We start from the raw sequence: 26,442 nt of genomic DNA on the forward strand, positions 1-26,442 counted from the left end.
CAGGATTCTTGTGAAGTTCAAACGAGTTAATAGAAAGCACATTGCTTTATCAACTATTCAACTCTATGTAAATTTTAATTAACACTAATAGAATGTGAGTGATGTGAATAGTCTTGTGAATGATGGTTGTAACGTGAATGATTTTGTGAACAGCACACTAGATGTTTACAATTAAAATTGTTCACAGAGCACAGATTAGCTTCTAATCTGACAGTTATGTGATTTTATGTATTTGTGGTTTTAAAAAATATCTTTCATTGGCGGGTTTAAAATATTTTGTACTTGGGACATCTGTTTTTTAAAAAATTTTTATCTATTTATTTTGAGACTGGATTATGAGACTAGCGAATTTTTGTATTTTTGGTAGAGGCAGGGTCTCCCTACCCTGGTAGAGGCTGGTCTTGAACTCATGGGCTCAACCGATCCACCGGCCTTGGCCTCCCAAAGTGCTGGGATTACAGGTGTGAGCCACCGCACCCAACCTGTGTGGGACATCTTAATTTCATGCTGCCTTCCCAGAAGTTGAAACAGTATTTTAAAAAAAAAAAAAAGATGAGGATAAAGGGGTCTTTCTTTCTTTCTTTCTTTCTTTTTTAGTGTTCAAAAACGCTAACTTGAACCAGAAGAATAGGGATCTTTCATCAATGTCTTGAACACTTGCTATGTCCAGGCATATGCTAAGTGCTTCACATAACACATTTCATTTTATCTTCTCAATAACATTAAGCAGTAGGTTCAATAGAAATCTATATTATATGAATGAAGAAATAAAGAATTAAGAGAAATTAAGCAAACCACTTGAGGTCATAGTATAAATGTAGAGTTGAATTTAAACCTAGGCTGTCATCACCAGCCTTTTTTTCTTTTTTTTTTTTTTAAATGGGAGTCCCAGCCAGAGCAATTAGCCTTCTTCTTTTTCCGTAGGGCAACAAAGAAAAGCTTATCAGTTCTGAACCATTAGATAAATTCAAAAAGATCAAAACTCCTGATTTTGAATCACAACATTAATAACACTTCCCTTTCATACAATTAGGTAAATACCTTAATTAGCAGGCAATAGATTGCAGCTGCTAAAAGAAGGCGTTTGACATGTTCTCACTCACAGGTGGGAATTGAACAATGAGGTCACTTGGACACAGGAAGGGGAACATCACACACCCAGGTGCTATTGTGGGGAGGGGGTAGAGGGGAGGGATAGCATTAGGAGATATACCTAATGTAAATGATGAGTTAATGGGTGTAGCACACCAACATGGCACATATATACATATTTAATAAACCTGCATGTTGTGCACATGTACCCTAGAACTTAAAGTATAATAGTTAAAAAAAAAAAAAAGGCGTTTGAATTCCTACCAAGTTTTTAATGAGCTATGTGGTATTTGGTTAATTACTTAACCTTTCCTGAGGTCTCAGTTACCTCATCTGTAAAATGGATGTAATAGCAGCTTGGTTGCTCTGAAGAGTAAATGAGATATATATAAAGCACAGAGTCATTCATAAGAGTAAAAGGCACAAGAGTAAATGAGATATATAAAAGCACGTCTTGCATACAAACATACTTAGTGAATGACAGCCATTACTATATGTTAATCAGTCATCAGTAAGAGGCCTGTATTTGTAAGGCTGACTCTGTAGTATCCCAGCAGATTAGGAATGAAAGACCACCGTGACACTTAGCAATTACATAGGCCAGTGCAGAATGCTCACTTTCACTCTAAAGAATACTGAGGAAAAATATACAGAAATGATTGCCACACCTGCTAACAGTGGTATTTCCCATAGTTTTCTTGTCATCCCGAGATAGAAGACTTAACAGTTTGACTCTGAAATCTGAATTTTAGAGCTGGAGAAATTTAGCCATTAGCTTGTGTGCAATGACACATTTTTTTTTTCAATAATGAATCTATAAATTCAAAGTAGTACTTTCAAAATTGGAGTCAATGCTCTCAAACCCTACTGCTGTTTTATAAACTAAGTTTATGGAATATTCTAAATCCTTGTTTTCATTTAAATATCTTCCTTGTTTTCATTTAAATATCTACTTCACTAGAAGTAGATTCCATCTCAAGAAACCGGTTTACCTTGCACTTGTTTATCTGATGGAGATGACTTCTTTCCTTAAACCTCAGGAATCAATTTCCACTAGCTTCAAACTTTTCTTCTGCAGCTTCCTCACCTCTCTCAGCCTTCACAGAATTAAAGAGAGTTGGGTCTTGAACTGGATTAGGCTTTGGTTGAAGGGAATATTGTGGCTGGTTAGATTTATCCAGACTAAAACTTTCTTCATATCAACAATAAGGCTGTTTCACTTCCTTATCATTTGTGTGTTCATTGGCATAGAACTTTTAATTTCTTTCAGTAATGTTTCCTTTGCATTCACAACTTGGCTAACTGTAGATGCAAGAGGCCTAGCTTTCAGCCTGTCTTGGCTTTCAACATGCCTTAAGTCTAATCATTTCTAGCTTTTGATTTAACATGAAACTCATTTGAGTCTTCTTTTCACTTGAACACTCAGAGACCACTGTAGGGTTATTAATTGGCCTAACTTGAATATTGCTGGGTTTCAGGAAACAGGAGGCCTGATTATGAGGAGCGGGTGAGAGGGTTGTAGGGAGACAACCTGTTGGTGGAGCAGTCAGACATTTGATGCTTATTGATTCAGTTTGCTGTTTTATTCAGATATGCGGTTTTTGGTGTCCTAAAACAATTACAATAGTAACATCAAAGATCACTGATCACAGATCATCTTAACAGATATAATAATAATGAAAAGGTTCGAAATATTGTGAGAATTACCAAAATATGACACAGAGACATGAAGTGAGCTTTAGGAAAATTGTGTGGATGGACTTGTTCAATGAAGGGTTACCATAAAGCTTCAATTTGTAAAAAGCACAATATCTATGAAATGCAATAAAATCAAGTGCTGTAAAACAATGTATGCCTGTAATTTGTCGAATGTTCTATGGTTCATAATATGGGAATCTAGGTCTCTCTGACTCTGAGGTTATACTCTTGAAATGTCCCTCCCTTCTCCCATTTTTTTGGCCTCCAAGATGTCTTTGGATTTGTAAAGACTAGAGAGAAGACCCAGCTTAAATGGATATTAGTTGGCCTCTTTCAGCCAAACACTCCTTTTGTCAGTAGACCTTAGAATCTGGAGAAAACAGAAAAAAAACCTCAAAAAACAAACATAAAACCAGCCAACCAACCAACAAATAGAAAACCACAGAGATGATCAATAGATAAATATCCAATAAATATTTAGGATAATGGGCAGTTTTCTTTAGGACTCCTCTGCTCCCACCCAAGTCTCTCCGCACTCGAAGTCACATCAATCCAACATGTAAAATGACCCGGCTCTTGCCCACTTTTTGCTTTGGTGTCCATAGCTGTGGAAGCTGCCCAAGTATTCAGGAAGAGTCACACAGAGAAGAGGTCTTTTCATTGGATCTTTATTTTTGAATCGAAGATATGATGAGAAAGTTCTTGAAATATGGGTTTGGATATAACTTTTCCAAATTACATGTCATATGTTTCAATGATAACTTCCTAGAAAATTAATAACTATGATACCACTTTAAGAAAAAATTAAAACCTGTGATAAAGAACTTTCTTTTATTTATTACAAGTAGTAATATGCTCAGAGCTCTAATGATGAGATTATCCAATAAATAACTACACATTTATTGTATATCACTCCAATCAACAACCGCAATTTTGGTATTATCCATCTCAACATGTTTAAAAAACGTGTTGGCCTGTAGTCCCAGCTACTCAGGAGGCTGAGGCAGGAGAATGGCGTAAACCTGGGAGGCGGAGCTTGCAGTGAGCTGAGATCCGGCCACTGCACCCCAGCCTGGGCGGCAGAGCAAGACTCCGTCTCAAAAAAAAAAAAAAAAACAAAAAAAACCAAAACGTGTTGGCTAGGCACAGTGGCTCATGCCTGTAATCCCAGCACTTTAGGAGGCCAAGGCGGGCAGATCACCTGAGGTCAGGAGTTTGAGACCAGCCTGGCCAACCTGGTGAAACTCCATCTCTACTAAAAACACAAAATTAGCTGGGAGTGGTGGCGGGCGCCTGTAATCCCAGCTACTTGGGAGGCTGAGGCAGGAGAATCACTTGAACCCAGGAGGTGGAGTTTGCAGTGAGCTGAGACTGCGACACAGCACCCCAGCCTGGGTGAAAAGAGTGAAACTCTAAAAAAAAAAAAAAAAAAAAAAAGGGTTACATACCTTTGTGTAAGCAATCTAATTTATTTTACTTCTTATTTTATTATTATTTTTTGAGATGTAGTCTCACTCTGTTGCCCAGACTGGAGTACAGTGGTGTGATCGCGGCTCACTGCAACCTCCTCCTTCCAGGTTTGAGTGATTCTCTTGCCTCAGCCTCTGGAGTAACTGGGATTACAGGTGGGAGCTAACACGCCCACCTAATTTTTGTATTTATGGGGTTTCACCATGTTGGCCAGGCTGGTCTCAAATTCCTGACCTCAAGTGATCTGCCCACTTCAGCCCCCCAAAGTGCTGGGATTACAGACATGAGCCACCATGCCTGGCTAGCAATCTGATTTATAATACTAAATTATTTCATTGAAATTAGCCTAAATAATATTTATAATAAACTACTGAATTATGTTTATTAGCATACACCATTGGAGAAAAACTGAGTTTTAATATTACAGGTTGGGAATGACTATTTAGCAGATTTAACACATGGCCATTTTGATTAAACTTTTTAAAAAAATTTCATGCTTTCTTTTAATATTATTAAAAATGAATAAACAAAATTAATTCTAATTAGTTTAAATATGTATTTGGATATTAATGGCAGTGGGGGCCTGTCTGGAGTGGCCACTGCCATCACACTGGCTACAGCGAGGGAGGCGTGACTGGGGCTGTGTGCTTCATGGAGCTGGCAGGAGCTGAAACAGGCAGAAGCCCCATCACCTTTCTGAGTTGGCAGGGCTGGAGTCTTGTGCTTCCAAGTGCAGCTGTGGCTGCCCAGCCACTGCTCTGGACCTGTGCATCCCTGTTCTCTTGGGGGCCAGGAGCAGGCAGGAGCCCCCATAACTGCAGCTGCCCAGCTGCAGCTGGGGACCCGGGCATCTCTGCACTCTCAGGGGCCCAGGAAGCCCCCATGCTTCAGCAGACTCAGAAGTGCGTGCTCTTGCTGCCTGGTCTCTCCCCACTACCGGCACCTGTTCTGATTTTGGAGCAAAGTTCAGGCCCAGCCCCGGTGCTATCACAGCCTGCCCAGATGTGTGCATGCTTGGGGCAGTGCTGACAGGCCAGCCCCCTGCCACCTTGGTCGCCTCCAGACTTTGGGTGCTGATGAGCATGGGAGGCAGGTGGAGCAGGTGCTGAAGGCAGCTTGATGCTAACCTGTAGGTACCCCTTGGCATGAACGACCTGGGCACTGTGGGCACTGTGGAGACCAGGTTAATGTTGGCAGGAGGTAGATAGGCTCCTGGGTGGAAAGGGGCAGGTCGCTGGTGAAACCCTACCTTCAGGCCACAGATGGTCTGAGGCCTGGGGGCCGTGTTGCCAGTTCTGTGGACCAGAGTGAGAACTTATGGTGCTTTATATGGACCCACCCATGGCCATCCATGGACCAATTAGCACATACCTCCTCCCCTCTGAAGCCCATAGAAACCCTGGACTCAGCCAGATTTGGGCAGATGTTGGGACAACCTGCCTGCTGAGAGGAGCTACCCACTGTGGGTTTCTTCTCTGCTAAGAGCTAAACAGATGTTGGGATAAACCTGCCTGTTGCCTGTGGAGAGGAGCTACCCACTGTGGGTCTCCTCTGAGCTGTTCTGTCACTCAATAAAGCACCTCTTCACCTTGCTCACCCTCTGCTTGACTACATGCCTCCTTCTTCCTGGACGTGGGACAAGAATTCAGGACCTGCCAAATTGCAGGGCTGAAACACATCCCTTGCTCACTGTGTTGCAGGCGATGAGAAGGAGGGAAGAGAGATAGAAAGAAGAACTGTGACCCTTCAGAGATCCCAGACCTAGGAGCTCCCTGAGCCAGGGCTGTGACTCCTTCTTTGGGGCTCTGTGGTTCCCGGCATCTCGAAGCTTCTGGGTGCTACCACATTCCCCAGTGCCAGCTGTGGAAGCTGCTTACAGTACTCCTGGTTTGGTCACAATTTCACAGGAAGCTAGTGCCTGTGCTGGCATCTGGAGCTGCCTGCCCCACTGTAGTCAGCGTGTCTGGCTGTGCACAGTAGCTGGACCCCACACTCACTCAGTCACACACCCTTCACCACTCCGTGCCTGGCTGGACCTTGGAAGGCATGAGGTCCAAGCTGGTAGCATGAGCTGAGTGTAGCCTACCAAGCCCAGTGGGCCTGAGCAAAACTTGGGCAAAGGCACCACTGACCATAGAGGTTTGTGGCTGGAAAAGTGACACTCAATGATCTTGTGACATTAATATTAATAATAATTAAGAATATTAATCTTTAATATGCTTTTGTTTCAAATTATACATTGGGCTGGAGGTCCTGGTTCTCTCTCCTTAGGGAGGGCTCCGTTTTACCTGTGGTTCATTTTAACCCCCATTTGAGAATCACTTATCCAAGCCTTACGGGGTCTCAGAAGTGTCCTCATTTGTGGTATGAGCAACATTACTGATACAGTGCACCTCCCCCCTGGGAAACTGTTTGAAAGAAGCATATACTTTCTGACAAGTTTGTTCAAAATTCATCCCCTTATTTTGTAATCACACCTACAGTATTACAGGATCATGCTTTTCTTTTAGTCTTCAGCTTTTTCATACAATTCTTTTGTAAATTATTAAGGAAAGATATTTAAATATATTTCTCAATAATGGGGCAGTGAATACCATTTGAGTAGTATTTTGGAGGGTAATTGAACTTTTATTCCCTAGATTTTTTTTTTTTTTTAAGGGAGTCTTGCTCTATTGCTCAGGCTGAAGTGCAGTGGCATGATCTCAGCTCACTGCAACCTCCGCCTCCTGGCTTCAAGCGATTCTCCTGCCTCAGCCTTCCAAGTAGCTGGGACCACCGGTGCACACCACCACGCCTGGCTAAGTTTTGTATTTTTAGTAGAGATGGGGTTTTGCAATTTTGGCCAGGCTAGTCTCCCACTCCTGACCTCAGGTGATCCACCTGCCTTGGCCTTCCAAACTGCTGGGATTACAGGTGTGAGCCACCATGCCTGGCCTCTAGATTCTTTTTTATGTTTTTGTTTCTGAGACAGAGTCTCACTCTGTTTCCCAGCCTGGCGTGCAGTGGCGCACTCTCGGCTCACTGCAAGCTCTGCCTCCCAGGTTCACGCCATTCTCCTGCCTCAGCCTCCTGAGTAGTTGGGACTACAGGGGCCCGCCACAAAGCCCGGCTAATTTTCTTTTGTACTTTCAGTAGAGATGGGGTTTCACCATGTTTAGCCAGGATGGTCTCAATCTCCTGACCTCGTGAACTGCCTGCCTTGGCCTCCCAAAGTGCTGGGATTACAGGCGTGAGCCACTGCGCCTGGCCTAGATTCTTTAAAACGTGGTATATTTTTATTGACCAGGAATATTAAGCCTAAGTTGTACCCTGTATTTTAAAGGTGATAACACTCTATCAATTGAATCAAAGAAAAGACAATCAAATAGCTACGAAAGTTAATAATTTTGAAGTATTCAGCCACAGTAGTGTTGGGGTGATCAGACCCAACACCTGGTCATGGGGTGATGAAGTCTGGCAGAGTCAAAGGGTTGAGAAAAAGACAGTTTGAAAAGGAAAGTGGGACGAGGGGGCCATCATGATTGTGGAGGTTGTGAAGGCCCCGACCTCTGGGAGCCCAGGCTATTTATTGGGAATCCAACAAAGAAACAGGTCATGAGAATGTGGGAGTCAAAAGGGCAGGCACATGATCTACAGCCGTGATGGTTTAACATTGATATGGAACATCTTCTGCTACTTGAGACAATGGGAATACAATCGATCTAGAAGCCTAGGAGGGCTAGAAACAAGGAGCCAGCAAGTCTAGACACATTCCAGAGGACATCATGTCAGACATGCAAGCCCTGCCTCAGTTTTTTCCCCCAACATGCCCTGCTTCTCCTTTTTGTAAAAGGTATCATTATTACTATCATTATTACTAGTTATCATTATTACTAGCATAAAAGGTGGCCTCTTTTAATTGAGCAAGGCAATTGCAGGCTGTGCAGCCCTTAATTGCCGGTTGGTGATCCAGCTTCATTTTTCTTAGCTCTCATTCAAACTGGAGTCTCTGTGGTTTGAATGCATCCCACATATCTCCCCTTTCCCTTTTACAAGAGGACCCTTAATCCTAGGGGTTGCAGAAAGATGAAGGTCCATCTTCTGTAACTTCTTCATGCTGAATAGGGGCAATGATATTCCTGCCTAACTATTAGGGTCTCTTGTATTCAGGGTAGGGAGGAGCTGAGTCAGAAAGCACCGGTTCATTAAGCATCGTGACTCTGGTCAGTCTTCATTCCATCTTCGCATTCAGATTCAACTGGCTCATGGCTCCTACTGGGGGAACCTAGTCCATGGTTGGGATCCATGGGTCCTCCAGTCTCCCGTTCCATGGTCATACACATCTTGAGGGCATCCACACGGTTCATTCATCTCCTGCAAAAAACAAGCATACCCTCACCCCCACATTATTAAATCTACTGAAACAGAAACAAAAACTTTTGTGGCTGTAGCTGGGAGGCCACTGATAATGAGAAACAGGCCCCTTCTAACAGAAGGCACAAGGAAAGCAAATCGAGGCTTTTCAGACCTTCAATTCGCACTGTACAGGTGGGTCCACTAGATGCTGTGGCTCATGATAGATCTTCAGATGTTTAGCGGGCACCCACACAGGCACCTGATTGTCACCTGGAGAGACACAAGCAAATCCTCTTCCCCGTGTAATTATCTTTCCTTTTTCCCAGTTCTTTGTATGTGTATCCCGCTATCATATATCTTGTCCAGCCTTTTTATTTTCCTTTTGTCCTGTCAGAAGTTGTTCCGCTGCAGTTATGGGTTGATCTTTTTGTAAAATTTAATGTTAATAAAGCTAGATGCAATTGCATATGTGATGTTTTATATTCCTGGTCTCCTGCCTTTCGCTTTTGTATTTGAGTTTTTAAAGTACGATTAGCTCTTTCCACTATTGCCTGTCCTTGTGAGTTATACGGAATACCCATAGTATTGGCAATATTCCATTGTTGAAAGAATGTAGCCATGGCTTTACTACAGTATCCTGGGCCGTTATCAGCTTTTATTTTTTCTGGGATTTCCATAACAGAAAAGCAAGGTAAAAGATGTCTTTTAACGAGCTGTAGCCTCCCCTGTTTGACATGTGGCCCAGATAAAATGTGAATAGGAACCTAAAGAAACATGAACAAAGGACAATTTTCCAAAAGCAGGAATATGTGTTACATCCTTCTGCCAGATGGAATTTGGAGATAACTCCTAGGGTTAACTTCTCTTCCTTGATGTGGCAAATGCAGGACTTGGCAGGCAGAACAGTGTTGCAAATTTCTTTAGCTTCTTTCCATGATGCACCATATCTTTTCCTAAGGCCTGAAGCATTAAGATGGGTTAAAGAATGAAATGTTTGTGCATCAGCAAAAGCTGTGGACCCCAAAGCATCCACCCTTTGATTGAGTTTAGTTAAAGGGCCAAGGAGGTTAGTATGTACTCTCATATGAGTGATATAGAAAGGTGAATGCCTTTGTTGTAGTGCTTGCTGTAAAGAATGAAATAAAGAATTAAGTTGTTTATCAGTCACATTTTGAATTAAGGCACATTCAATATTTTGTGTGGTTTGCACCATGTAGGCTGAATCAGAAACAATGTTTACTGGCTGCTTAAAAGTTTTTTAACAGTTATCACAGCCATAAGTTCAGCCCTTTGAGCAGAAGTAAAGTCAGTTTGCAAAACTTGTTGAGGTCCCACAAATGAGGCTTTTCCATTACTAGATCCATCAGTAAAAACAGTAAGGGCCCCTTTAATAGGGGCTTTTTGAGTAATAGAAGGCAATATCCCGGATGTTAATTTTAGAAAATGAAATATCTTAGATTTAGGATAATGATTATCAAGAATGCCAACAAAACCTACCAAGTTAACTTGCCATTCTTGGGAATTAACATAGGCTTGTTGAATTTGTTGTTTAGTTAACAGAACTATAATCTGATTTGGATCATATCCCATTAGCTTTGTTGTGTGCAGCCTTGCTTGTCCTACTAGCACAGCAATTTGATCCAGGTACAGTGTGAACGTTTTGGTTGTATTGTGAGGCAGAAAAACCACTCAACCAGATCATCCTGTTGAACTATAACTCCTGTAGGCAAATGCTTAGTGGGAAAAACTAAAAACTGTAATGGTTGCATTGGATTAATCTGTTCTATGTGTGCTTGCTGATTTTTTTCCTCAATTAATTGAAGTTCCTCCAATGCCTCTTTGGACAAGGAACATTTCTTGTTAAGGTTAGAATCACCTTGTAAGGTAGAAAAGAGGTGAGACATAGCATAGGTAGGAATGCCTAAAGTTGGACAAATCCAATCAATGTCACCTAGTAATTTTTGGAAATCATTTAGGGTTTCTAAATTATCTCTCTGAATTTGAATCTTTTGAGGCTTAATAGGATTTTACTCTACCTTCATTCCTAGATATTGAAAAGGTGCAGAAGTTTGGATTTTACTGGGGGCTATAATCAACCCTGCCACCTTTACAGCCTTTTCTAACTGTTTGTAGCACAACATCAATTCTTCTCTAGTTTCAGTTGTACACAAAATATTATCCATGTAATGGATGATATAACATTTTTTAAACTGTTCTCTAACTGGCTTAATAGCTTTCCTGACATAAGTTTGGCAAATAGTCGGGCTATTTAGCATGCCTTGTGGTAGTACTTTCCAATGGTATCTGTCTGCTGGTTCTTTATTATTTATGGTGGGAATAGTAAAAGCAAATTTTTCATAATCTTGGGCAGCTAAAGGAATGGTATTAAAAAAAAAAAAAAGCAATCCTTTAGATCTATCACTATGAGAGGCCAGTATTTTGGGATCATTGTTGGGGAGGGTAACCCTGGTTGTAGTGCACCCATGGGTTGAATTACAGCATGAACAGCCCTTAAATCTGTTAACATTCTCCATTTCCCTGATTTTTTCTTAATGACAAATACAGGAGAATTCCAAGGGGAGAAAGTAGGTTCTATATGACCCTTTTGCAATTGTTCCTGCACCAGCTCTTTTAAGGCCTTCAGTTTTTCCTGTTTCAGCAGCCACTGCTCCACCCAAACTGGTTTGGCAGTTAGCCAAACAAGAGGAATGGGAGCTGGAGGCTCAACAATGGCTGCTTCTAAAAATGACACCCCAATCTGGTCCGATCTGTTTGTCCTTTTAATTCTAAAGGTTCTGATTAGCCACTTTTTTCTTTCCCTAGTCCTTTTCCTGGGCAATATACCATATTTATCATCATTTGTCTACTGTTACTACTATATTGATCCATAGGAATAGATATTTCAGCCTCCCATTATTGCAGTAAGTCTCTACCCCATAAATTGAGAGGAATAGGTGTAATGATAGGCTGAATTGTCCCTTCCTGACCATCTGGCCCTTGACATGGTAAAATCAAGGAACTTTGAAAAGCTTCCGAGGCAGCTCCCTCTCCAACAATACCAAAGGATGCCTTTTGCTTAGGCCAGTGCCAGGGCAATTGATTTATAGCAATAATAGAGACATCAGCTCCAGTATCTACTAGTCCTTCAAAATCTTTTCCCTGAATAGTTACTGTGCAAATAGGTCTTTTGTCAGACACTTGATTAACCCAATATACAGCGTTTCCTGTTGCATTAGTTCTACCAAAGCCTCCTGTTCTCTTCATTGTGCTGCTTCCTAATTTTATGTAAGGTAACAGCAACAACTGAGCAATTCTTTCTCCTGGGGAAGCAGACCATAGCGTTGAGGAACTAGTTGAATTTCTCTGATATAATCAGAATCAATTATTCCCATATGCAAGTGACACCTTTCAAATTTAGACTAGACTTTCCAAGTAATAGACCAACTGTTCCTGTGGGTAAGGGTCCCCTAACTCCTGTGAGGACCTGTTTTGGTGGCTCCCCAGGAAAGTAAGGAGATGGGAATTGTGCTGCAGAGGTCTATAACAGCACTGCCTGCTGTGGCTGGGGACAATTGTACATTTGTAAGGGCAGTGACTGTACTGGGTATGTCTCGGTTTGTTGAGGGGCTCGAGGTGGGCCCCTCTTCCTGTTTTCCGAGAGAGGTTGTCCATCTTTGCTAATTTTAGAATGACACTGACTTGCCTAGTGATGGCCTTTTTCACAATGGGGGTATACACCAGGACTTTTCTGTTTGTTGGTAGCTCTTGCCTTTTGATTTCCTTTCCTACATTCCTTTTTTGTGTGTCCCAGTTGCCCACAATTAAAGCAAAAGCCTAAGAAACAGGGCATATTCTTTCTGACTCTTAATCCAGCCATAGCCTGAGCTAAAAAAGTAGTCTTATGTAAGTTACCCCCAATGCCATCGCAAGCCTTAATATGTTCAGCTAAATGAGCCTTCCTTCTCAGGGGTCTAATAGCAGTTTGACACTCTGTATTAGCATTATCATATGTAAGAAGCTGTATTACAACATCTTGAGCTGTTTTATCAGTTATGGCTTTATACACAGCCTCTTGGAGCCAACCAATAAAATCAATATATGATTCTTTAGGTCCTTGTTGGATAGAACTGAAAGAAGGATATTTTTCCCCTGTAACATTTATCCTTTCCTGTGCCTGTAAGTACACAGAGCGCAGCTGAACAATGGCAACATCCTCCATTACTGCTTGATTTTCTAATCAACCCCAATCAGCTCCGACTCCCATTAACTGTTCAAAGGAAACAGGCACAGGTGGTTGTGCTTGTGTATTTTCCCTTGCCTGAGTTTGAGCTTCATCAGCCTACCAGGTTTTAAATTTCAAGTACTGAGATGAAGTGAGAACAGATTTTGTTAAAGTATCCCAATCATACGGTATTAATCTATTATCAAGAGAAACGTTTTTTAATAAAGTTTGCACAAAAGGAGAGTTTGGCCCATATTGACTAATAGCTTGAATTCCTTCAACAGCTTAAAAGGAAAGGTGGTCCAATTAGCTATATTCTGTCCTCCCTGCTGGATTATAGTTAAGGGAAATTGCCATGCTTCAAGGTCTCCCTCGGCTCTAGCCTTTTGAATAGAATTTTGTATAGCACCACCAATTGCTCCAGATTTTAATGTTACAACTACAGGAGCAGTAAGTTTTGTAGCTAATTCATCTTCTCACCCATTAAGGGGAGAGAGAGGAGGTGGCCTTTCACTTAATTCAGCAGGTAGAGCCCACAGTCTAGTAAAACATACTTTTTCCAGTTTCCCTTTTTTTCTTTAATTTCCTCTGTTTCCTGTTTGTTCCTCACATTCAGAATCTGAAGATAGGTTTTTACATTCATCCTCCTCTTCCCCATCTGAATCTGCCTCATCATCTCTTTGAAATGGTTCAAGAGCTGCTTTTATTAGCACCCACATTGACCAAACCAAGACTGGACTTTTTGCTCCAGCTTTATACACTTTTAAAAAAATCTCTGCCAATTATCTCCCATTCATTCAGCTCCATAGTCCCTTGTTCCAGGAACTATGGGCAAAACTGCTTTACTGCATTAAAGGGTGACAACAAATTCTGACTACTAACTTTCACTCCTCCTCTTCATAATAAATGCCTTAAGAAATTTAAATAAGCAGAATGTCTGCTTTCACTTTGTCCCATTGTTACCCTGGTTCTTCCAAGTGCTCAGCTTATCTGCCAAGCTTCTTTTAGACGTCCTTGGGTGTCCTTTGATGATGCATCCTCTGCTTTCACAAGTTCTAGTGTTCCTTCACCAGTGTCTTTATTGCCCCATTTTGGGCTGCCAGCAATGTTGGGGTGATCAGTCCCAACACTAGGTCGTGGGGGCGACAAAGTCTGGCAGAGTCAAAGGATTGAGAAAAAGTTTGAGAAGAAAAGTGGGACCAGGGGGCCATCATGATTATGGAGGATGCAAAGGCCCTGAGCGCTGGGAGCCCAAGTTATTTATTGAGAATCCAACAAAGAAACAGGTCGTGAGAATGTGGTGGTCAAAAGGGCAGGTGCATGATCTACAGCTGTGATGGTTTAGGATTTATATGGAACATCTGCTACTTGAGATAATGGGCATACAATCAATCTAGGAGGGTTAGAAGCAAGAAGCCAGCAAGTCTAGACACATTCCAGAGGACGTTATGTCAGACATGCAAGCCCTGCCTCAGTTTTTTCCCCAACACTCAGCTTTTTCTCAACAAGTAGTGGGAAGTTTCAGAAAACTATGATCTATAAATTCAGTGACCAATAAGGAAACACCTTATTAGAAAATTATCTAAGCTTATACTCTAAGAAAAGTAAATTTATGAATCAGATCATAAAATTGTCAAACTAGCATTGGACTAGGTATATACAGATACATTTTTTTTCTGCTTCATAAGTGAGACTAGAATTTAAACCTGAATATCTTATCTAAGAATTTTGCTATATACAATGTCCAAACTATACAATTTTAAATCTGGGATTTGAAAGAGATTGAAATTAAACTCTGCACCTGAACTCAGTGCTGCTTCCCCCTAATTTATTTGCAGTTTTCTGTTATTTGGTGCCTCATGTTAAACCTACTGGAAGAAAGAGGTTCTGAAGCTTTCATATACTATCCACCTTTGTTTTGTTATCCTTGCTTTCCTCTTCAAGGCTACTGTGGATATTCACTGTAGCTTGATTTACTTCAAGTGAAAATATTCCCTTTTGTGGAGATAAAGGAGTAAATAAAAGGGTATGCAGGTTTATTTGTCCTTGACTTATAACCCCGAAGAATTAGGTTGAATTGGCTTAATCCAGTTCCTCTTTCCTACTATTGAGTTTCCTTCATCATGAGTCAAAACCATTCAACACTACTCCTTTTTTGCCACCTTTATTGTTTGCAGCCTTCCAAGTCACATTTAGCCTCTTGATTTCCCTGGAGTTTTATAACACTGCCAGAATGCTTTGTCCTATGATCACTCCCATCTAAATTATAGGTCTATTTACTGTGTGTTAACCATCTACCTACCAGTGATAACCTCTGAGTTCACCGCTCTTTCATAAACAGGAAGGTAAGTCCTCTGAGAACTGCCAAGTCTCCTGTTACCATGCAACGGTAAAATAGTTACATATTGGAGACCAATGTGCAGAGAAGAGACTAGATAACGCCAAAAATTGCTTGTTTGACTTGGCTTTTACTCAGTTGTCTTTATCTCTCATTCTTGTGGCTATATTAATGACCTTGATATCCTTGGTTCTGCACAGCATCCCAATCTCAGCTTGGAACCTCCCCCTCTCTCACACTCCACCCCTCCCTTACTAGCCTTCCAGCCCACTCACTTGAGTGCACTAGAGCAACTGCTTGACTAGTGTATTCCAATCAACTGACTTCCACTTTCCACTACAGATTACCTGACTCAGTTCCTCCCTTCTCCCCTTATTCAGCTTAGAACCCATGGTCCTTCATTAGAATCATTCTCCTGATGCTTGATCCCACTATTGGACTCTCCTAGCAATGCTCTAATCCCTAGTTAAGCCCCGCTCTCTTCTACTTTGTGTTTGCACCACAAAGCTGAGCATTCCTGAAACAAAATAAAAAACAGCCTCAACCATGCTGATTGAATTCACATATACAAATCTCAAAGGATCATTAAATATTCCCTGGGAGGAAATTTCCTACGATGTTTCCTTTCCCACTGTCTAAAAGAGGCTATATCACACATTGTCCTCTCTCCTCAAACTGTCTATACTCCCTTTCCTTCCCTCACCATCAGCTGACCACTTTGTCTCCACTGGCATAAACAGAAGCAATCACAAGGAATGCCCTCATCTCCCAGCCACCAAATCAATCAAACTCTCTGTGGATGAATGTCCAGATAGCTCTTGTTCTACTTCTTGCAGCACTGCTACTATACACAGTAGTGTTTGTTTGATGCAAACTCACAGTTTTCAGTTCTTTCTCCAGCAATAAATATTGATGAGAGGTTACTTATTGAACCTTACAGAACTCACCAAAAGGAAGAAAAATGACTAATTTAAAACATGGAGACTGGTAGTCTCAACGTGAGCAAGCTAGCATGGTGGCCCGTATTGTGGCGGGGCATAGGGTTGCAAGAAGCCCAGGCCAGAGTCTCCAGGCTGGGGGTTGGCCTCTGTTGCTTGCAGTTCTTGAGTCCCTAATTCGTTCCTCCAAGGGGAAGAATAAATCCTCTGAAATTTCAAAAAGGAGGAAAAGTTATGTTAGAAAGGAGAAAAGTACTCCACATTCATCCTATTTTGGAAGTATTATTTGTGTTACTATAGCTAACTCATATGCCAGTGAAAAAACTCAGCCAGTTTCTGGGGATTTGCATCTAGAGATCAGGAAAAGTACTTGGGGCTACTTTTATCCTTAGGAATATTATCAAAGGACAAGGTGTTAAGATTTGCTTTGAACTTTATAATCTTCGAATCCGAGATTCAAGTGGTCTAATTAGAGAAATGGCTGGATGATAACTTGCTGTAGTTACAAGATGCCGTTCCTGAATATAGCACTGTTGATGTGAATATGAAGCCAGTAGCACAATAGCCTAGCCAAGAAGTTCCTGTTAATAAGCTGAAAACTGAAAATGAAGCCTCAGCTCTTGTCCAAATACTGGGACTGTCCAAATTTTAATATTTAAGGAATAATATTTGATCTTTGTTTCACCGAAGAACAAATGAAAGCAACTTAGAAGTAGAGACAGCTGTGACTTGAATTTGATATGATGAGGGAATATGATGTTTCAAAAATTGAAGCTGCAATATGGGATGAAATGGAAGCATCCAGAAAGTCCTGATTCTGAGTATGAATTTGGTTACTTGCAGAAGATATATTGGCTCTAAGAGAACATATTGAGAGACCAATTTAATTTCATTTATAAGAACGCAGTCATTAAATGAACTAAGCATTCACTGTTTCATTAGTATTTTTTTCTAAAATAAAACTTTCACACCAGTTTACTACTCTAAAAAAAAGAATTATACAAGCCAAATGGTCCAATATCCATTCCCTTACTGGAGGCACAGTTACAATAGGAGTCAGAGCATCACCAGAATGCTCTTTAATGAGCATGGAATTTGAGCAAGGAGAATAGGTGGAGTGATCTTTTTTAAATTGTGAAATAAATCATAAACACGACAATGTATGATTTACAGAATAATAAAATGGACATTTATGTACCCATCATCAGGTTAAGAAATAGAACATTTAGGCCGGGTGTGGTGGCTTACGCTTGTAATCCCAGTACTTTGGGAGGTCAAGACAGGCAGATCACTTGAGGTCAGGAGTTCGAAACAAACCTGGCCAACACGGGGAAACCCTGTCTCTACTAAAAATACAAAAATTAGCCAGATGTGGTGGCACATGCCCGTAATCCCAGCTGCTTGGGAGCCTGAGGCAGGAGAATCACTTGAACCTGAGAGCTAGAGGTTGCAGTGAGCCGAAATTGCACCACTGCAATCCAGCCTGGGTGACAGAGTGAGACTCAGTCTCAAAAAAAAAAAAAAAAAAAAGAAATATCTGAGAAGGTTAAGAAATAACATTGAATAAGATCTAAAACAAAAAAGGAAAACTATTCCATATTTTGTTTTTCAATTAGCTGTTAAATCAGATAATTTTATTTCCTTTACATGGCAAATGTCAGCTAGGCTGGTCCAGCAGTAGTGAGTTATCAGAACTTATTAACATTAGTGTCACTAAAGTTGGTGTACAACCCTAACCTCCCCCCAGCTAAATTTGACTGGCTTAAAACAAACAAACAAACAAACAAACAAAGTCCATGAAAGCTTTGAAAAATACTTACTTTCAACTGCAAAAGCACATTTTCTGAAATTTCTTTTATGTAACACATGGTAACATTTGCAATGACTGTCTTTGAACAACTTTCTGTTGCCTAATAAACAATGTGAGCTAGAATTGACAAGATCTTTTTTAAAAAAATAAATGTTGGCTGGGTGCGGTGGCTCACGCCTGTAATTCCAGCATTTTGGGAGGCCGAGGCGGGTGGATCATCTGAGGTCTGGAGTTAGAGACCAGTCTGACCAACATGGAGAAAGCCGTGCCTACAAAACATACAAAAAAATTAACCAGGCATGGTAGCGAAAGCCTATAATCCTAACTACTAGGGAGGCTGAGGCAGGGAAATTGCTTGAACCAGAGAGGTGGAGGCTGCAGTGAGCCAAGATCGTGCCACTGCACTCTAGCCTGAGCAGCAGAGCAAGACTCTGTCTCAAAAAAAAAAAAAAAAAAAAGTTCGGTTAATGGATGGTTTGTTGGGATTTTTCAAATGTCTTGACAATGTCTCAATCCCATTTTGGAACACGGTACATTGACAAAATGCTTGCTTTTTTTTTTTTTTTTTTTTTTTTTTTTACAAACTAAGTATTTAATTTTTGGTTCCTGTCTTGATGGAGCAAGGTATATTAAAGATTTATCAAAATTTACGCTGATGAACTATGACCTGTGAAGACAGATGTTACATGGACTATAGCACAGAGCATGAGTTAGGAAGACACTTAGGGAAACCTGTGTGGTTCTACAGCCCCATGGGAGTAGTTCTATGTCTGTTACAATAAGACTATAGTTGCACCAGTAGATTCTTTAAGGAAGAGAGGAGAGTGGGAAGAGGGAAACTGATGTTATGAGCACTTACATGTGTCAGACCTTGTGCTAGCAGGACTACATAAGGATTTTTGCTTGTTCTTCGTTTTATGTCTAGTGACCCCATTCTTCCTTCAGATCTCATCTCAAGTAATTCTTAGTATGTGGAGCTTTCCCAGACTTGACCAAATTCCTACAGCACCATGTACCTCCTATCGTAACATGTATCATAGTTGCAATTTGGCATTCATTTGCATAATTATTTTTACCAATATCTATCTCCCCAGCGAACTTGTTGGCTCATAAGGGCAGCCCAAATCAACCAATGGTGATTGGTTTTGCTTCACATCGTAGCCACAGTATCTGCCAAAGTGCTTCTATGTATCAGGAATTTAATAAATATGAAGTGGACGAATGCATGGTTGAAATTTAAGCTTATAGTCATATAGACCTACATTTGATTCCTTATGTAGCAAACTGAATAATGAAAGATATCAGGTCTTAATCCTTGGAACCCATAAATGTTACCTAACATGAAAAAAGGGTCTTTGCAGATGTAGATAAGAATTTTGAGATGGTGAGATTATCCTGGTGGGCACTAAATGAAATCACAAGTGTCCTTACAAAAGAGTGGGAGAGGCTGGGTGCAGTGGCTCATACCTGTAATACCAGCACTTTGGGACGTCAAGGCAGGTGGATCAGCTGAGGTCAGGAGTTCAAGACCAGTCTGGCCAACATGGTGAAACCCCATCTCTATTAAAAATACAAAAATTAGCTGGACATGGTGGTGCATGCCTGTAATTCCAGTTACTTGGGAGGCTGAGGCAGGGCAATCGCTTGAACCTGGGAGGTGGAGGTTGCAGTGAGCTGAGATCGTGCCACTGCACTCCAGCTTGTACAACAGAGAAAGACTGTCTCAAATAATAATCATAATAGTAATAATAATAATAATAAGAAGAAGAAGACAGGGAGAGGCAAATTTGATTCAAACAGGAAAGGGGAAGGCAATGTGACCACAGAAGCAGAGATTGGACTGATGTGGCCACAAGCCATGGAATGTTAGCAGCCACCAGAAGCTCTAAGAGGCAAAGAATGGATTCTCCACTGGAGCCTCCAGTGAGAGCATGGTCCAGTAGACACTTTCATTTTGGTACAACAAAACTGATTTTGGACTTCCAGTCTCCAGAACTGTGAGAGAATAAATTCCTGTTATTTTCAACTACTAATTTGTGGTAATTTGTTACAGCAGCCATAGAAAAATAATACATCTGACTTTAGAAATTATTAGATAGGCTGTGTGAAGTTGAGCAAGTTATTTAACTTCTCCAAGTCTGAATCCTCATCTCTAAAGTAGAGGCAATCAGACCAGCCCTCCTGGGAGTAATTGTCAGCTCTAAACGTGGTGATATGTGTAAAGTATATAGCCAATTGTAGGTATCACATTGTAAATGCTTGAAAAAAAAAATAATTACAATTTTTTTGGACATTTTATAAAATTTATCTTCTTTAACTCTCATAGCTCTATGATGTTGATTACCATATCTCCTCATTTTATAGGTAAGGAAACAGGCATAGAGAAGTGAATGTACCCAAACTTCATAGACAAAATAAAAAAAAACCACCATGAGCATAATATTTTTGAAATATTTTTAGATGTTTTTATATTTGAATGTCTTATTGCCCTGAGGCACTCCATCCCTTGAAATAATGGTTTTCATGCTTTAGGGGGAAGAATACATATGAATTGGAACAAAGAAGCAACTGTCAAATGGGATTTTTGAGTCTCCAGCACAGGATTAATCTTGAAAGCCAGGCTTTGTCAAGTGAGAAGGGGTTTTAAAAAATCCTTCTGCATGCATTAACTTGTCAAGAAGCAGGACTGGTGAGTGTGAAGGGTTTCTTTAACTGAAAAAACAGAAGATATGAAAAAATGTTTTTTTCCATAAGGAAAGAGAGAGAAGGAAGGAAGCTACTTATGACCCAGTGAATTGTGGGAAATAAGAGGGAGATGACGGTAGTAGAACCAAGTATTAGTTGGGTGTGGTGGTCACGCCTGTAATCCCAGCATTTTGGGAGTTTGAGGCAGGTGGATCACTTGAGGTCATGAGTTCGAGACCAGCCTGGCCAACATAGTGAAACCTTGTCTCTACTAAAAATACAAAAATTAGCCAGGTGTGGTGGTGTGCGTCTGTAATCCCAGCTACTCAGGAGGCTGAGGCAGGAGAATCGCCTGGACCTGGGAGGCAGAGGTTGCAGTGAGCCAAGATCACCCCACTGCACTCCAGCCTTGGCAACAGAGCGAGACTCTGTATCTAAAAATAATAAAATAAAATAAGCAAGTATGAAGAATCCAGTATCCTGATCCCACACAATGCCCACTTGAATGCTGCTGTTTATCCAGTTTCAATGTTTATAACATCTACTTCTCTATGTTGTGAACAATAAAATTTGGTGGAGTTTTAACTGCTTATCATTGCACTCGGGATAAGATCCCAATTCCTCAGAATGGTGTGTAAGGCCTTAGATGTTTAAGTCTTGAGTCAGGATTTTTACATAAAATTAACACAATCATAATGATAGGGTTTATTTTCTTGATTAGTCCAGAAGCCAGCTGTCCAGGGCCAGTGCATCTACTTGAGGAAGTCATAAAAGACAGGCTCCTTCTTGCACCCTACTCTGCCGTCCATACTGTGTGGTTTTTGTCAGTATTGTTCTCAGGATATCTCCTCCTTCTCTAGGAATTATGTCCTCCTTTCAAGCTGGAATAAAGGAAGGAGGCGAAATGGCAAAGGGTAAATGGTGCTTATGAAATGAGCTAATTCCTTTTTACCAGGAAAACAATACCCTTTCCGGAAGACCCACACAGTAGACTTCCACTTTCATTACATTGACCAGAAAGAGCCACATGGTCCCTTTAGCTGCAGAGAGAATTAGGGAGGTAGAAGTTAAAACTAGGCCTATTTCTACACATAATGTGGAAGAAAGAATTAATGGGTATTGGGAAGCAGCCAGCAGTGTCCACCATACTGGCCTAAATACCTAAATACAGATTATTATGCCCCTAGTTTACTATGCTTTAGTTTATTGGTCTTTCTATTCCTTGGCTATTTTATTTTATTTCATTTTTTTGAGATAAAGTCTTGCTCTGGCGCCCAGGCTGGAGTGCAATGGCATGATCTTGGCTCATTGCTACCTCTGCCTCCCGGGTTCAAGCGATTCTTCTGCCTCAGCCTCCTGAGTAGCTGGGATTACAGGCGGCTACCACCATGCTCGGCTAATTTTTGTATTTTTAGTAGAGACATGATTTCACCATGTTGGTCAGGCCGGTCTTGAACTCCTGACCTCAGATGATCCACTTGCCTTGGCCTCCCAAAGTGATGGGATTACAGGAGTGAGCCACTGTGCCCGGCCTCCTTGATTATTCTTATTTCTTTCCTACCTCAGATCTGTTTTTTCAACGTACAGTCTTACCTGCCTTGAATGCTCTTTTCCCAGCTTTTTCAATGACTGGCAGCTTCATGTCCTTAGGTCTCTGCACAAATGTGACCTCATCAGAAAAGACATCCTCCCCCTGCAATCTAAAGTAGTCACTTCTCCCTCAACTATTCTGTCCCTCAGCAAGTTATCTATTTCCTTCACAGCACTTTTCCTAATCTGGAATTCCTAGTTTATCGGTTTACTTATTAACGTTTATTTCCCTCTCCTATAAAGTAAGCTTCATGAGAGTAGGACCTTGTCCATCTTGTTCACAACTGTATTCCTGGCACCTGGGGTGGTGTGCTTGGTAAATAGTATTATTTGTCATTATGGTATAATGTGAATAAATGCAAACCTGAAAGAGGCAATCCTTTAAGATGGATCCCATGTGGCTAACAAATTTTAAACAAGTGGCCATTTGCTTACTAAAGGTCACACACATACTCTGAGTTCACTGAAAACTCACACCTCTATTGAACTTTGGGATTTACGAAACTCACCCGAACCAACAAACAGGAGCTCAGCTGTGTCAATCAATCAGAACTAAGCTAGTTTGAATCCCTCATTTGTATAAACAGACCTAATTAGTAATCTGGGTGGCAATTTTGGTTATAAAATCCAAACCCTCTCTCTGTTCTCTGGAGCACACTTTTGTTTTACATCAAAGGCCATGTTTCCCTGGTTTGCAAACTGTCCACTGGAATAAAGTCTCTTCCCTCCAAATTCCTTTTCAGAGAATGTTTGTTTACAATGACTAAATGAATGGAAGAGAAAAAAAAAAAAGAGAGAATACGTTAGACCATTCTTGCATTGCTATAAAGAAATACTTGAGGCCGGGCATGGTGGCTCATGCATGTAATCCCAGCACTTTGGGAGGCCAAGGTGGGCAGATCACGAGGTCAAGAGATTGAGATCATCCTGGCCAACATGGTGAAACTCTGTCTCTACTAAAAATACAAAAAATTAGCTGGGCTTGGTGGCGTGGGCCGAGTAGTCCCAGCTACTCAGGAGGCTGAGGCAGGAGAATCGCTTGAACCCCAGAGGTGGAGGTTGCAGTGAGCCGAGATCACGCCACTGCACTTCAGCCTGGCAACAGAGCGAGACTCCATCACAAAAAAAAAAAAAAAAAAAAAAAAGAAGAAAAAAAAGAAATACTTGAGACTGCGTAATTTATAAAGAAAAGTGTTGCAGGGAGTCAGGGACCCCGAACAGAGGGACCGGCTGGAGCTGCAGCAAAGGAACACAAGTTGTGAAGATTTCATTTTAATATGGACGTTTATCTGTTCCCAAATAATACTTTTATAATTCTTATGCCTGTCTTCAATCTCTTAATCCTGTTATCATCATAAGCTGAGGATGTATGTCACCTCAGGACCACTGTGATCATTGTGTTAACTGTACAAATTGATTGTAAAACATGTGTGTTTGAACAATATGAAATCAGTGCACCTTGAAAAAGAACAGAATAACAGCAATTTTTAGGGAACAAGGGAAGACAACCATAAGGTCTGACTGCCTGTGGGGTTGGGCAAAAAGAGCCATATTTTTCTTCTTGCAGAAAGCCTATAAATAGACATGCAAGTAGGAGAGATATTGCTAAATTCTTTTCCTAGCAAGGAATATCAATATTAAGACCCTGGGAAAGGAATGCATTCCTCGGGGGCAGTCTATAAACGGCTGCTCTGGGAATGTCTGTCCTATGTGGTTGAGATAAGGACTGAGATATGACCTGGTCTCCTGCAGTACCCTCAGGTTTACTAGAATTGGGAAACTTCATCCTGGTAAAGTTTTGGTCAGACCGGTTCTCTGCTCTTGAATCTTGTTTTCTGTTAAGATGTTTATGAAGACAATACTTGCACTGCTGAACATAGACCCTTATCCAAGAGTTCTGATTTTGCCCTTGTCCTGTTTCCTCAGAAGCATGTGATCTTTGTTCTGTCTTTTGCCCTTTGAAGCATGTGATCTTTGTGGCCTACTCCCTGTTCGTATACCCCCTCCCCTTCTGAAATCCTTAATAAAAACTTGCTGGTTTTGTGGCTCAGGTGGGCATCATGGTCCTACTGATATGTGATGTCATCCCCGGTGGTCCAGCTGTAAAATTCCTCTCTTTGTACTCTTTCTCTTTATTTCTCAGCTGGCCGACAGTTATGGAAAATAGAAAGAACCTATGTTGAAATATTGGGGGTGGGTTCCCCTGATAGAAAAGAGGTTTGCTTGGCTCACAGTTCTACAGGCTGTACAGGAAGCATGGTGCTGGGCATCTGCTTGGCTCCTGGTGAGGCCTGAGAAAGCTTACAATCATGGTGGAAGGCAAAGGGGAGCTGACATTTTGGTGAGACTGGGAGCCTGAAAGAGGTGGGGGAGGTGTCATACATCTTTAAATAACCAGATATCACATGAACTCACTATGACAAGGACAGCACCAAGCCATGAGGGATCCACCCTCATGACCCAAACACCTCCCACCAGACCCCACCTCCAACACTGGGGAATACATTTCAACATGAGATTGCGGGGGACAAATATCCAAACTATATCAGGGAAATAGTTGAGATTCTGAATTACTCTTTTAGCATACCCATCAATTCCAATGATCACATATGTCACTTTCCTATTTAAAAATTCTCATTTCTCAGTGTCATTGGCCTGTCTCACCAACTATTGTAAGATGTCCTTAAAGTTGGTATATGCTTCATAAATTTTAAAAAAGTCCTTACTTCTCCTTACTTAAATTCTGATGACATCTGTTTAACTAATTTAGGACGTGGGTAATTTGATAATGAGATTTCTTTTTTTTTTTTTTTTTTTTTTACCCAAGAGCAGGTTGCGGAACATGCACTCACTACACCCTAGAAGACATGGAAGTATGCATCCCCGAAGGGAGGAACCCAGGAGATCTGGCTGTCCCAGCTAACTGCGATTTGGTTTCAGTGCCATGGAATTGGTTTTGTTTGCACAGTTGTGTAGTTCATCAAACTAAGTTCACGCTAGCCTCCCCTTAAGGAATGTGGAGTTAGAAGACTAGGGTCTGAGGAGCTTCCTGTGAGAACTACTTTCTGTTGCTCCCTTTCTTTGCTTGTTGACTTTGTAACTCACTGCTTTTCTCCTGTCCTCTCTCTTGACTAATTTGTCAGCAGACTTTGGAAACGCTGAACTTGATGAACAGAGCCAGTCTAATACATTTCCAACTTAAGCAGTGATTAACAACTTTGAGAGCAAAGTGTATCTGACAAGAGGAAGCCAAGTACAGATATTTATTTTTAAAATGCACATTTCAATAATACTACTTCTCAACCTGAGATAGCAGTCAAAATAAACGAAGCTGGACACTAGTTAAAGCAGTAAGGACAGACTTTATATTCAGTAATGCCAGTCCAATAGGGAAGAGAGTGTAATATGAACAAACCCCACACTTCCCTGAAACAAAAGGCTGAGGTATGCAACAGAGAAAGGCACAAAAGGATCTTAAGTTTTGGGGGGTGGCGGGCGGCTGGGGGGGGCGGTGGTTTGTTGATTGATGTGACTATGCCATTTGGGTTTGTTAACTGGCTTGTATCCAGAGAAGAAACAAACTTCTATCTTCATGATATGAGGCAGTGGTGCTAGCTAAAGCAAGGTACTTGCCTCCTATAGGGATCAGGAGCGGTTTCATTCCCATAACCAAGTACTATTCAAAATATGGCTAAAACCCGCGTGGTTCTGCAACAACTTACTGCCTTAAAAAACCAGGGCAGGGCCAGGAGCGTTGGCTCACGCCTGTGAGGAGGCCCAGGGCAGTTGGATTGTTTGAGCTTGAGAGTTGGAGACCAGCCTGGGCAACACGGCAAAAATGTCTCTACAAAACATACAAAAATTAGCCAGGTATGGCGGTGTGTGCCTACAGTCCCAGCGACGTCGCGGGCTGAGACAGGAGACTCGCTTAAGCCCAGGAGGTTGAGGCGGAAACGAGCTGACATCGCGCCCCTGCACTCCAGCCTGGGCGACAGAGCCAGCCTCTTGTCTCAAAAAGCAAACACACAAACAAAACCCAGGGCAACAAGTCTCTCTCAAACCTCTTTGCTTCTTTCCCACTTATTCCCCTTCCAGTTCCTCGTCTGTTAGACGTTTCGTTTCCTCTGGTACTTTCTTGGTAGTTCCCTTCGGCTCCAAGTACGCCTGCGCAGCCTGGGAAGTCTGGGAAGTCGGAGACCGAAGGCGCTACGAAGCCGGCAACGCACGACCTTTGCTTTGCGGGGCGGCCGTAAAGCGCCATTAC

The 26,442-nt window shown here is 41.4% G+C and overlaps 1 long non-coding RNA gene and 1 pseudogene across 2 annotated transcripts; one reads left to right on the forward strand and one right to left on the reverse strand.

Annotated features, from left to right (window-relative positions):
* Positions 1 to 6,356: 6,356 nt before the first annotated feature.
* On the reverse strand, positions 6,357 to 26,377 carry LOC114678168 (uncharacterized). 2 transcript variants are annotated; one of them, XR_013417224.1, is made up of 5 exons: positions 26,240 to 26,377; positions 19,371 to 19,463; positions 17,914 to 18,172; positions 16,103 to 16,300; positions 6,357 to 8,613 (listed from the first exon to the last, which is right to left on the reverse strand). It is a non-coding gene; the product is annotated as an uncharacterized LOC114678168 (long non-coding RNA). The 2 variants fall into 2 exon arrangements; XR_003729442.2 differs by lacking the exon at positions 6,357 to 8,613 and having other exon boundaries at positions 14,966 to 16,300.
* On the forward strand, positions 16,328 to 17,441 carry LOC100427423 (large ribosomal subunit protein bL19m pseudogene; annotated as a pseudogene).
* Positions 26,378 to 26,442: the final 65 nt, after the last annotated feature.

Source organism: Macaca mulatta, chromosome 5 (assembly GCF_049350105.2).
Source record: "Macaca mulatta isolate MMU2019108-1 chromosome 5, T2T-MMU8v2.0, whole genome shotgun sequence".
Taxonomy (NCBI): Eukaryota; Metazoa; Chordata; class Mammalia; order Primates; family Cercopithecidae; genus Macaca; species Macaca mulatta.